This window comes from Indicator indicator, chromosome 1 (genome assembly GCF_027791375.1).
Source record: "Indicator indicator isolate 239-I01 chromosome 1, UM_Iind_1.1, whole genome shotgun sequence".
In the NCBI taxonomy this organism is placed as follows: Eukaryota; Metazoa; Chordata; class Aves; order Piciformes; family Indicatoridae; genus Indicator; species Indicator indicator.
In genome coordinates, this window is record NC_072010.1 from 85,482,701 (window position 1) to 85,494,997 (window position 12,297).

The following is a 12,297-nucleotide window of genomic DNA, read 5'->3' on the forward strand; positions in this document are numbered from 1 at the left end:
ACACAACTGAATACACTAAAATTGGACTTCAGAAACCTATAACATCAGTTTGCAGCCTCCTTGTTTGTTTGGGTTTTTTTGGGGGGGGAGGGGTTGTTTGGTTGGGTTTTGTTTGTGGGTTTTTTTAATCATTCCTTTTATATCATGCACTTTTATGCAGCTCTAATGGTAAAAAAGTAAACTTTTCAGAAGATTGCAAAGTGTTAGCTTTTTTTTTTGTTTGTGATTTTTTTTTAAATATAGTAAGTCATGTTTTAAATACAATTTAACTTTCACTAAATATATTACTTTAAGGTTGCTTGATAGATGAAGCATTACAAAAATCACAGATTTCACAACCATCGATAAATATTTTTCACAACTTGATGCTCCGTCAGTCTGACTTTCAGATCTTTTTTAGAGGGACAACTTTGAGGCAGTCATTTTGCTATCAAAAAGGGGACCAATCTTGCAGAAGGAGAAGCTCCAAACACAGCAACAGACAACAGATGGCAAGAGGAGACAGGCAAAAGACACTAGTCTCTTCAAACCTAATATTCTCCAAGCAGCATTACTCATAAAACCATCCACTGAGTGCAACAACATAATCAAATTATTAGATACACTATTTATATAAGAGTTATGCAAAATTTAACTGGGCAGTAATACTGTTTATTAAGACCACATGAAGAATGCTGAGTCAATTTAAAATTACACGTAATTATACATTAAATACCAAAATCAGCTAATTAAATAGCCTATGAAATTAACATAGACTAAAAAAGTGAAATATATTATTGGTATAACCAGGACAGTCTCAAAATAGACCACATTTGAAATTGCTTTACAAGGATTATAGAGATTATAACATCAAATGCTTTGCTGGCTATTACAGAGATCGTATTTCTGACTGATGAACGAGCACTCAAAGAGCAAGGCATCCATTAAAGTAAAAGTATCATACTGACAAAATGCAACAAAACCACAGATTTGTTGGAACAGGTCCACGCTTACATAAAATACTAAATTTCTGTGAAATATCAGCTTGAGTTTTAATCAACAACCAATAATTAATAAACGTAAATACATCCAAATAGTAATTTAACACTATGAATGACCACTTGAGAAATAGAGACCAGCACATTAGAGAAAAAGGGAACTTCCAATGTTGTTGTTGAGCATTCTCTTTGAATCGCTGAAAAGCATGAGATGCTGAAAATTAATAGAATGTAATCTCGTACATCTAAGGCAGCCATGGAAGCTACTCCCATGTATTTTTGTTCAAAATCTTCTGTATTTCTGTAAACTTCATGTAGAGGTTTAGAGCTTTCTTTACACTTCCAGTTTCATAACCTCTGAACTACTGATAACTACAGCTTTTATATAACATAAGTACACCAAAAAGCTTTAGATTCTTACCCTATTCTTGGGGCATTCGCTGAAGCTATCCACATGAACAGCCAAAAATAACCTTGGAAACAATACAGAAATAAAAGAAATATGTATACATATATACACTCACACAATTATTTTTTAATAAAATCTCATATTGGTGGTTAGCTCATAGGGACAATAAAATAAGATGCCAGTTAAGACTCATAACATTTTCTTTCTACAATAATCCAGGCATTTTTTTTGTCCAAAGTATGTTAATTTTTAACTTCAGTCCTATTTTTCTGCTATTTACTGTAAGGTATTACTCCTCTCAGCCTTATTCTGTGTTATTACATGCCCCATTTTGTCCAAGGATAAACCCAAACACCAGATCAGTAGAATTTCTACATCTTCGAGTTCTCTTATGCTCCATTACAGTATTGTTGGGTTGTTTTCTTTTTTCAAGTTGTTAAACATTGTCACCTTCCTATGCCAACCCTTCTCTAAGCTAGCAGTGTTACAAAAGTACCTATCATGGTGGTCTTAGGTTGACAGTTGGACTTGATGATCTTGGAGGTCTTTTCAAATCTAAATAATTCTGTGATCCTCCACAGAACTGCCACGCAAATTGCTGGAGTAGATGGGTCACTAACTCAAATGACAAAGCCATCTCACAAGGTTTTTGGACTGGATGCTTGCACTGCTACAGGTCACAGAAGGACCATAGTTCACAGAATCACAGAATTGTTGAGGTTGGAAAAGACCGCTAAGATCAAGTACCATCACTGATTCAACATCACCATGGCCATGAAACCGTATTCCAAAGTGCCATGTTCACACATTTCTTGAATACATCCAGGGATAGTGACTCCACCACCTCCCTGGGCAGTCCATTCCAATGCCTGACCACCCTTGCAGGAAAAAAAATTTCTTCTTATCTCCAACCTAAACCTCCCCTGGCACAATTCCAGGCCACTTCCCCTCGTTCTATTACTTAGTACTAGGGAGAAGAGACTGCCCCCCCCCCACCTCAACCTCCTTTCAGGGAGTTGTAGAGAGCAATGAGAATCATAGAATCAGTCAGGGTTGGAAGGGACCACAAGGATCATCTAGTTCCAACCCCCCTGCCATGGGCAGGGACGTCCCACACTAGATCGGGCTGGCCAAAGCCTCATCCAGCCTGGCCTTAAACACCTCCAGGTCTCCCCTCAACCTCCTCTTCTCCAGACTAAACGACCCCAGCTCCCTCAGCCGCTCCTCAACCGACTTGTTCTCCAGACCCTTCACCAGCTGCCTTTGCACTGCTGTCCCCAGTTCAGCCTTACCGCCTACCAAGCGGGGCTCGGCGCCTCAAGAGCAGCTCTGCCATGGCGGTCAGCAGAGCTAGCTGCAGGATCCCGGCTTTGCTGCAGCTCGCTGCAGCAGCCCCGAGCCAGGACAACAAGGCAGCTCCCCCAGCGCCGTACCAGTGCTGCCTGGCCTCACGGACAAGGAACAGGCGACCGCAAACAACGGACGGAGCAGGACAGAAAGTACCGTTGCCGACAAAGAGAATCGTAAAGCTGCACCTTGCTGCTTTGAGGGTACTTTTGTCCGCAGTCTTTCGACTCGGTGCACACCTGCGCCTGTGGCTCGGCAGCCGCAAGCAGGAGCCCAGGCACACACGGCAGGGCCGGCCAACAGGCGGCTGCCGTGGTGGGTCGTACCTCTCTGGAGCAGCGGCACCAGCTCCCGCAACGGCAGGAAGCTGCTTCAGTCACCTATGTAAAACCCGAGCGACGCAGGCAGCGCAGCTGTGAGGACAGTGACGGCGTGCGGGCCGCTGCAGCCTGGGGCCGGGGCGATGACAGCAGGACGCCAGCCGACCCCCACCTCAGCCGGGCATCCAGCCCCGCCGCAGCGCCCCGCGCCCGAAGCCGCCGGGCCTCCCTGCGGCGGCCCTGGCCCCGATGCTGCTGCTGCCGCCCGTTCGCCAGCGCCGCTCTGCCTTCCCCCTCCCTTCCCGCACAAACCCCAAGGCCCCGCCACCGGTACCCCATGTCCCCTCACCGCAGCACCGACCGCTCCCCCGGGCCAGGCGGCGACCTCGCCCCCGGCCCGGCGGCGGCTCAGCCGTATATCCACTGGCCTCGCCACCGCCCCTCCTTCCTCCCCGCCCCCCACACGAACGGCAGCTGCCATCGCACCACCTCCTGGCCTGGCCTGGCCTGGCCCGGCCACGCCCCGCCGCTGTTACTGGCCCCGTCGGGCTTGCGGCCCCAGCCTGGACAGCTGGGTCCGGTGAAGGGAACTCCTGGCTTAAATACACGAAAAGTAAAGGGAGGAAAAAAACATAAAGCCGCACACGCTCATTTATGCACGCTTCCCCCCCCCCCCTTTACTGAGAAGGAGGAAAAAAACCATGAAGTTCTGTGATTTTTTGAGTCACCGAATTGCTGCTTCACGTGTGTAGGGCTAAGTATGCATGAGGAAAGCCAAACATCAAAGACCAAATCACGGGCCAAGCTGCTGTGGCAAAAAAGGGGGGAATTTGGAACAAGCAAGTCTCAAGGAGAAGAGGACAAGCGACAGGACTTAACTACAAGCCAGATCTGGAGTGGATCTTGAAAAGAAAAGCTGTTACAGATTTGACTTCAGGTTAAGGGGATGGAGGAACTAATGATGAAAGCAGGAAAGGAGAGTTCAGGCTGTACTTTCTCAGTCACCTGTTTCTCCCGAGGTTCCACATCCTCTACACACATCGGTTGGTAACCTCCTCACCTCATTTCCCATGCACTTCCCCCACCAAAAAACTTGCTGCAAGTTCTCAGGGGACTGAAGATATTCAGCTGGTGTAACAAAAGCAGACAGGAAGAGACATTACAAAGGCTGCTGCTTGAATGGTGTTTAACACAACAGCCTTACGTGCCTGTTTTCTCACACCCCTACCTTGTTTGAGACATTTTTTAAGTCTTTGTAATGGTTTAATGCTTTCAGGCCAACATATGAACTATTTCAACACAATGTGCTACAGATACTATATGTTCCAGGGCAACCCTCATGGATCATGGGATTCACAGTTTTTGTAGATATAGTCATAGAATTCAAAGGCTGGGACTGGTTTTATTTGGGCATTCTGTCCACAGTTTTCTTCTTGGTCATTGTTGTCTTGCACCTATCAGACAGAGCAGCTGCTCTGTTTTTAGCTGAGGTAGAGGTAATTTTCTTCACCTGAGGTGGTCAGAGGGGTATGTGTTGGATTTGTGCTGGAAGCAGTGTTGATAAATAAAGGATGTTTTAATCAAGGCTTTTCCTAACCTCATGTCATCCCAACCATGTGGGGATACACAAAGAAATTAGGAGGGCAGACAGCTGGGAAAGCCAACCAATGGGTTATCCTGTACCACAGAACATCATACTCAGCATATAAAGCTGGGGGGAAGAAGGAATGGGGGGAGACCTTTGGAACAGTGGTGTTTGTATCCTTGGAGCTCTGTGTTCCTGGAGATGTCTGAATACCTGCCTTCCCAATGGGAAGCAGTGGGTGAATTTCTTGTTTGGCTTTATATGCATGTGCAGCCCTGTCTTTACTTATTAACACTGTCCTTATCTCAACCCATGATTTTTCTCACTTTCACTCTTTCAGTTCTCTTCCCTATCCCACTCTCATGAGGCTGGGGGAGGCTCAGTTACCAGTATGACAGCAAGCAAACATGATCTTGGCAAGGAAAAAGGGGAGAGACTTCAGCAAACCTGAAGTCCTCTCATTCACTAATTCTACAGTAAACCACTTGGACTGTACCTGAAAAGGTCCCAGCAGTCCTCAAATAGTCACCACTGAAACAACAGCCACAAAATGGCTTGAAATCCATGATTTAGTGATGCAAACTATATCTGGACAGAGTGGTTTATGCTTTTCCAACTGTCAATGCAGTAGAGAGAAATTTGTTTTCACACCATAACACTTGAGTGAAGGGGAAAAAATACCTCATCTACCATCTGGACATAATGCCATATAAAATTAACAGGAGAATTTTCCAACCATACCATCATATATAAAAAAAAAAAAAAAAGAAAATCAACTCCTAGCATATGTAATGATTTCAGCCCATAAAATTTAAAGCAGCTACTTTCATTTGAAGAAAATTTGGTCCATCCATTAGATGTAGTTATCTATTTTCCAGCTCTAGCCAGCAAATTTAATGTTCAATCTTCATATAGATATGAATAAACAACAAGCACAAGAGAGACCTTCAACCTGAGCTCCTGAAGTGTTATGGTTACTATCCGTAAATTTAATCTTAATAGCACAACTTTAAGGCCTTAACTACTCCAAGAGAAAATAGCATTGCTTTTCTCTTTAAAGTTTTGAAGTGAGGTCACTTTAGCTACACCTATTCTTGTCTTTTAAACATCTTGAAGAAGAGCAAGAAGAGTCTCACTTGAAAATGTCAGCTAATTTCTTTGGTATAATAAAGGAAATACACATAGTGAAGAGTTTAATAAATGCACACTAGCTTCCATGTGTAAAACAAAAGTTAAGCAAAACAAAGACTTGTTTGTTGGTTGGCTTTTGGAGGTTTTGGTTGGGTTGGTTGGTGTTTTTTTGGTTTGCTACTTTGGTGTGGGTTTTGGTTTTTGATTTCTTTGGGCTGTTTCCAGTTTGTTTTGGGGTTTTGTTGGTTTGTATTTTCCTTTTGATTTTTTATTTAGTGGTTTTCTTTGTGTTTTGTTTGTTTGGGACGTTCGGGGTTTTTAGTTAGCTTGGTGTTTGGTTGTGTTTTTTTGGTGGGTTTGTTTGGTTTGGGGGGGGGCTGGTTTTGTTTGTAACAGGTGGTGTGTTTGTTTGGGGTTTTTTTTGTTTGCTTGTAGTTGTTTGGGGGGGTTGTTTGCTTTGGGTTTTTTTAACTGCTGGTAGGGCTGTCTTGCAGTAAAACATGACTTTCATTATATGGCTGAGCTCCCGGACTCTCTGTCTGTTATAACCTCATCTGTCTTCATTTCTTTAAGCACAAAACACATATCTGACAAACCCAAACCAGCAGGAGAGGGAACAAGCAGCACTGCAATTGTGTTCCAGTTGACAAGCCCATAGTCATAATTTCTTCTCTAGGAAACTCTTGACAGAATACTACATCTTTTAATTTCATCTTTTAATTTCAACACAGAAGGGAATCAAGAGCATAGAGAGGGCCATGATTGAAACAAAGGACTGCAAATGATGAGTGCCTTTTTCAGTGGCATCTAGTAATCAGCTGGTTTATAAATCTCTGAGTACACTACCACTCTGTCTGTGGAACTATGGAACATTAGATGCCTCAGTTGTACCAAGTCATGAAAGCTAAACATAGAATGGTTTAGTAGAGAGAAAAAGAAACCCCCCCCGAACTATCAAGTGTTACAAAGATGGTTCGGTGAATCTATCCAAGTCAAAAGCTTCCCTGTACATTCACCTTGTGTTTGTGGACATTCCTCTCACTGTACTCACTGCCCTGGTTACTCATCTTTTCACCCAAGCTTACATATCTCATTAGTTCATTAGCTCCTCACAGTGGGAACACATGGCTAAGACATACATACACCACTGATATCACAGCGTGTAAACAAGGAGCAGAAGGGCCATTTCCCCATAGCACAGGGTAACGTCATCTATCACCTGTAAAGAACATTGGGTGTGTATAGCTGGAGGTAAACAATGCACCTTCTTGTCTCAAAATACGTTCCTTGTTACAATATTCCAGTTCAGAGAAGGAGTTAGCACTACTTCTTGGCAGCATCAGGACTCCTCACTGTAGGTCTGGAGGGCTAAGCATCAGTTTTCCTCATGACTCAGAATCAGAGAATGGGACTAAAGCCAAGCAAGCCAACTGCAGCAGAAGTTGCAGCACTGCTGCCCATGGTGTGTTCTCACAAGATCTCAGTAGTTTCTGTTCTGAGTTTCTGCTTTGCTTCTCTTCCACTAATCATAGCATTTGAATGATAGGTGATACTGGGCTGACAGAATCATACTCGAGTTGGAAGGGACCTTAAGGACCATCTAGTTCTAACCACCCTGCCATGAGCAGGAACAGCTCCCACTAGACCAGATTGCTCAGTCTCATTTAGCCTGGTTCTCAACACTTTCAGAGATGAGCTGTCCACAACTTCTCTGGATAACCCGTTCCAGTGTCTCATCACCCTCATAGTAAAGAGCTTCTTCCTAATGGCCCATCTACATCTAGTTTACAACCCTTGTGCCTTGTGCTATCACCACAGACCCTTATTAGAAGTACATCCCCAGCTCTTCAGTAGCCCCCTTCAGGTACTAGAAGGCTGCTATGAGGTCTCCCTGGAGCTTTCTCCTCTAATGCTTACCTTGTCATCACTGTCTTCCATTTCTAACATTTTTATCTTCAGAAGAGCCCTCCAATGGTAAGACAATGACTATTAGCCCTAAGAGTCAACATCAAGTACAAATTAACTTTTTCAATAAATGTACAAATCATTTATTTAAAAGTCAAAAACGCAGAGGTACAACCAAAACATTTCAGAAACAAGAAATCCAGAAATGTAAACACTTATAGAAAATATTTCAACTGTACCAATTTAACCACCCACCATTCTTCACAGAAAATTGCAATAAGTAGAAAGACAAATCAATGCCTAATTGGTCTTGTCTTTTTTTTTTTTTCCTCTTTTCTCCTCTCCAGATTTTAGAGGTAGAGTACTACTGTGAAAGCAACAAAATTTAATTCAGTAGAGTTATGCTACAAGTGAATTTGGCCCATATACTTACAAATATAATGAAGCCAGGAAAGAAGTTTCTTATGGAGAGGTCTCACATAATACAATTTGGTGTGGCACTTTTTAAGAGAGAAAGCACCTTTCCTAATAAATACTCTTATGTTTTTGCACGTTAAAGATCCTGTGCTTTTTTTCCCCACTACTGACATAAAGCATTTAAAAATAGAAAGTTCCAACTTTTTGGTAGGCATGTAGAAAGTGTTTCTCAGTAACTTGTCTTAGAAAGCCAAACTGGGAGCACAAACCTCTAACTAAAAAAAAAAGACTTTTTGAAAGACTTCATGAATACTGGATACTTACGTGTTTGGGTGGCACAGTCTGCAAGGAAACAAGAAAGTGAATACAGGAAAACAAATCTCTTTGCCACTAGCTAAAAGCAGGGAACTGACTAGTTTTTACATTTTATTGGCATTCAGTCAGTCTCCACTAAATGCTACAACCTATCCTCTCAGGAGAAAGTGTCTCTGTGTGAGACACACCCTAACTACAAACCCAGTAAAAAGTACCCAAGGAGACTCAAAGGAATCTACCTTCCATTTTTCTTCACCAAAACAACCTGCTACAAGTGACAATTAAGGTTGGAGTCATTCAGACAATACATACAAATTCAGAAAAAACAGGAACAATTTGCAAGCTCAACAACATACAAACATTATTCAGAAAACAAACAGAAAACCCCAAACCAAACTCAACAAAACAACATTTTGTATTTATATACAGGCTGCTAAGTGCATTATTTTAAATTGCTGCATGCAAAGAGTAGAATCTATGGATGTTTAAAGAACTTAACTCTAAAGACTTAGGCTTCTACCAGTCTAGTTTAACAAGGACTTTCTCAAGTATTTGCTGAGAGATGCTTGCATTTTAGAAGCAACAAAATAAAATTCCTAGTCTTATCACCTTCTTGCTTTGAGGTATAAGAACACTTCTGGGGATGTAAATATAATCAAATCCCAATTTAGACAGCCAGTTCACAAGGATTTAACCTTAAGTATGACCCTGCTTCTTTTAATGAAAGCAGAGTTAGGCCAATGTTTATTATCTGTTAAAATTCCATCCTTGTCACACAAACTTTGTTTACAAAACAGCATCAATACAGCAACAGTCACCACAAAACAGCCCAATATCATGACAGTTGCTGTCTTCATTTCAGCAGCTTAATCTCCTGTTCATTTAAATGACATTTTTAGGTACTAAAACCAGAGTTGGGACAATTAAGCTCAGTTCATAGAATAAGGCAGAAACAGAAATTTACTTATTGTCATTAGAGGTATTGCCTTATGTTTTTTCTTTTGAAAAACAAGTTGAGAAGAATCAATACAATCCAAATTCCCTAAAAAAGCTTTGAAATATAAAATGTGAACAGGCCTGCTTTCCATAATACTCTTCTACCTTTCCAAATACCAGCAGAACAGTGTCTATCAATTATAACAAGCAGTAGAAAAAAAAAAAAATACACCCTTGATTACATGAAAGATTGAATGTGTAAACTCTAAGAATAACTGGGGAGAAAACTGAAACAGCATTCATAAGAGCTGGCATTAATATCACAGACTAAACCTAACAAAACACAAAAGGCATTTCCACTTTCCTCCTTCCTTCAGCAAAGCAGGCAAGATGAGTAATTTCTGTCACAGACTCTGTGAAAAAGGTTTGCATGTGCCAACCACCTCGTTTGGGGCAAAACTACTTGTGTGGCACAGTTTAGTTAGTCTGAGATATATTTAGGCTTTTTTTTTCCTGAAGCAAATTAAAGAAGCACTAAAACCGTGATGCGGGCAGAGCTGACAACATCACCTGACTAATAACCATTCTGAGTCTCTTCCAGTAACACTGGAGGATCATCCCAGGACAAAGTACAACAGACAAGCTTTCCTTCTACAAGTACATTCTTCTGTTGAATATGAAAGGCCATGCAAAAGGAAAAATGCTGAAAGACACACAATATTAATAGAGGAAAACTTCAGGTATGAGTTTTCATTTATCAGGTTTTCTGATTCCTTGAAGAAATTTCTATCACCGCCAAAGTGAGATGTGTATCACTAACTGGGTAAAAAAAAAAACAAACAACAAAACAAAACAAAAAAAAACCCAACAAAACTACACAGATTAAAAAAAACTTTTACAGAAATAAGAGTAAATATTAAGCCATATATTAAACTATAATATTTCCATATCACGATTGAGAGCTCAAAATAGACTCAAAGAAGCCATTTTTAAGTTTACATCCAGTTTCATTTCTTCGTTTTCCACTTTGTCTTCCATTATGTCTTTTCCAGTATGTATTTTAATGGCATAAAAATATTTGGTATATAGGAAGTAACTACATTTAGCCCTGTAAAAACTAATCCAAAAGTTCACCATTCTTTGTGATTTCTGTATATTTAGAGGCAATTCATCATCTACACATTCAAGAGATGTTTCACAATATGGAGCGGCGGGGGGGAAGCTATTTCCTATTTCACAACCTCTGCAAAAGAGTAAAATAAAGCTGATTTTATGGCAGTACACACTTTGCTGTACCTTCACAAAATCAGTTCTGGATACACATTATAAGTTAAAAACTTGACATAGACATTAATTAAAATAAGTTGTCTTGTGTTTGTAAGCCCTAATAACATCTAGGGATTTCATGAAAAATTAAGTTTCACCAAGTTTTCCCCTTTGGAATCTCCAAAATTCAAGTTGTTTCTCCTCTAATTCTGCAGCAAAAGTGACAGTAATACAAAATAGCAAAATATATCTGGCCTCTCAATGAAAAAGTGAAACATTTTTATCCAGACAGTAGTCTAGTTTCTCCCAGGTCTTGCACATGCTAACATAGCATTCTGCCATAACAGAGAACTTACTTTTTTATTACACCTGGGCACTGTCTCCAGAGTGTAAGCTCCAGTAACTGCTTCAGGGACAGAATAATTTCTCTCAGAAAACTCAAAGAAAGTATCTTTAATTACTTCAGACTTTCTTGTTATGAGGTTTACAGTCAAAGAGCCAAATCCTATAAACTGCAGAGATCTCCAAGCATGGCAGATTCAATCCAAGTTGAGAACCTCCACAGGATCAGTATGATCATGTAGACTACACACTTCACTTGCGCAGTCAATTAGATGCTGTAACACCTGTACCACCTTCAGTACTCAAGAACACTCATGCTCAAGCTATGAAAGCTTAGGCTACAAATGTGCTGAAACTGAGTTTGAAAGATAACACATTAACAATCTACCACCTCAGTTGTTTGTTTTTCAAATGCTCTCATGTATTCAAGGCACATCTTGACTGCACTGACAGCTCTTTTGAGAAGGTTGTGCCCTAGAACCCTTTCTTTTTTTTTTTTTGGGCATGGTGGGGGAAAAGAAAAAGAAAAAAAAAAAAAGAGAGATGATGGCAATGGCTACTCTATACACAAGGCAAGGTGAAATTTACCACTAGGTAGATGGCGGGTACAAGTCCAATTCATCATTTATGTTCTATGTTTTGATGCCTCAGGCAGATGCTGGCCTTATGCCAAACTCCTGAGTAGTGGTAAACTTTCAGCACAGAACCTAAAGTAGAGAAGCAACAAAAGCTATTACAAAAAAATAAATTATTTTACACAGTAACATGGCCATGAGAGTCACTTTGAAACAGCACTAGTTGATTTTAATGACACCATAGCACCAGAAGTTACTCTGTGGATTCAGAGAATTATAATATACATGTCTTTATATCTGAGAAGTTAGTATTAGCAAGCTAGTGAAACACTGGCTTTCCAGTACACTCTGCAGAATGCAGCATTAGCAAACTGAACGTAACCCTGGAAATACCAACATTACATTTTTCATTTCACTGGTGTCCATTACAACTTGTATCACAGATTTCCCTAATCACTTCTGCAACACACTGAGATAACTGATATTTTTTCATTAAAAACCAAACCAAACGTAGCAGTATCTAGAGCAAGATACAAACTCAGTGTGTAAGTGGAGAGCATAGCCTAAGTAACAGCACATTTGTCAAAAGGGAAGAACTACAGCTTTTTATCCGTGTCTAATCAAAATGCCAAATACTGGATATACAGAGGAAAAAAAAAAAAAACAACCAAAACCCCAGAACAATAACCCTCCCTGTCCCCAGTAGAAATGTCAATAAATAGTTTAAACTTATGGTATTTGCTTTTAATATTTATACCTGTAGACAGAAGTT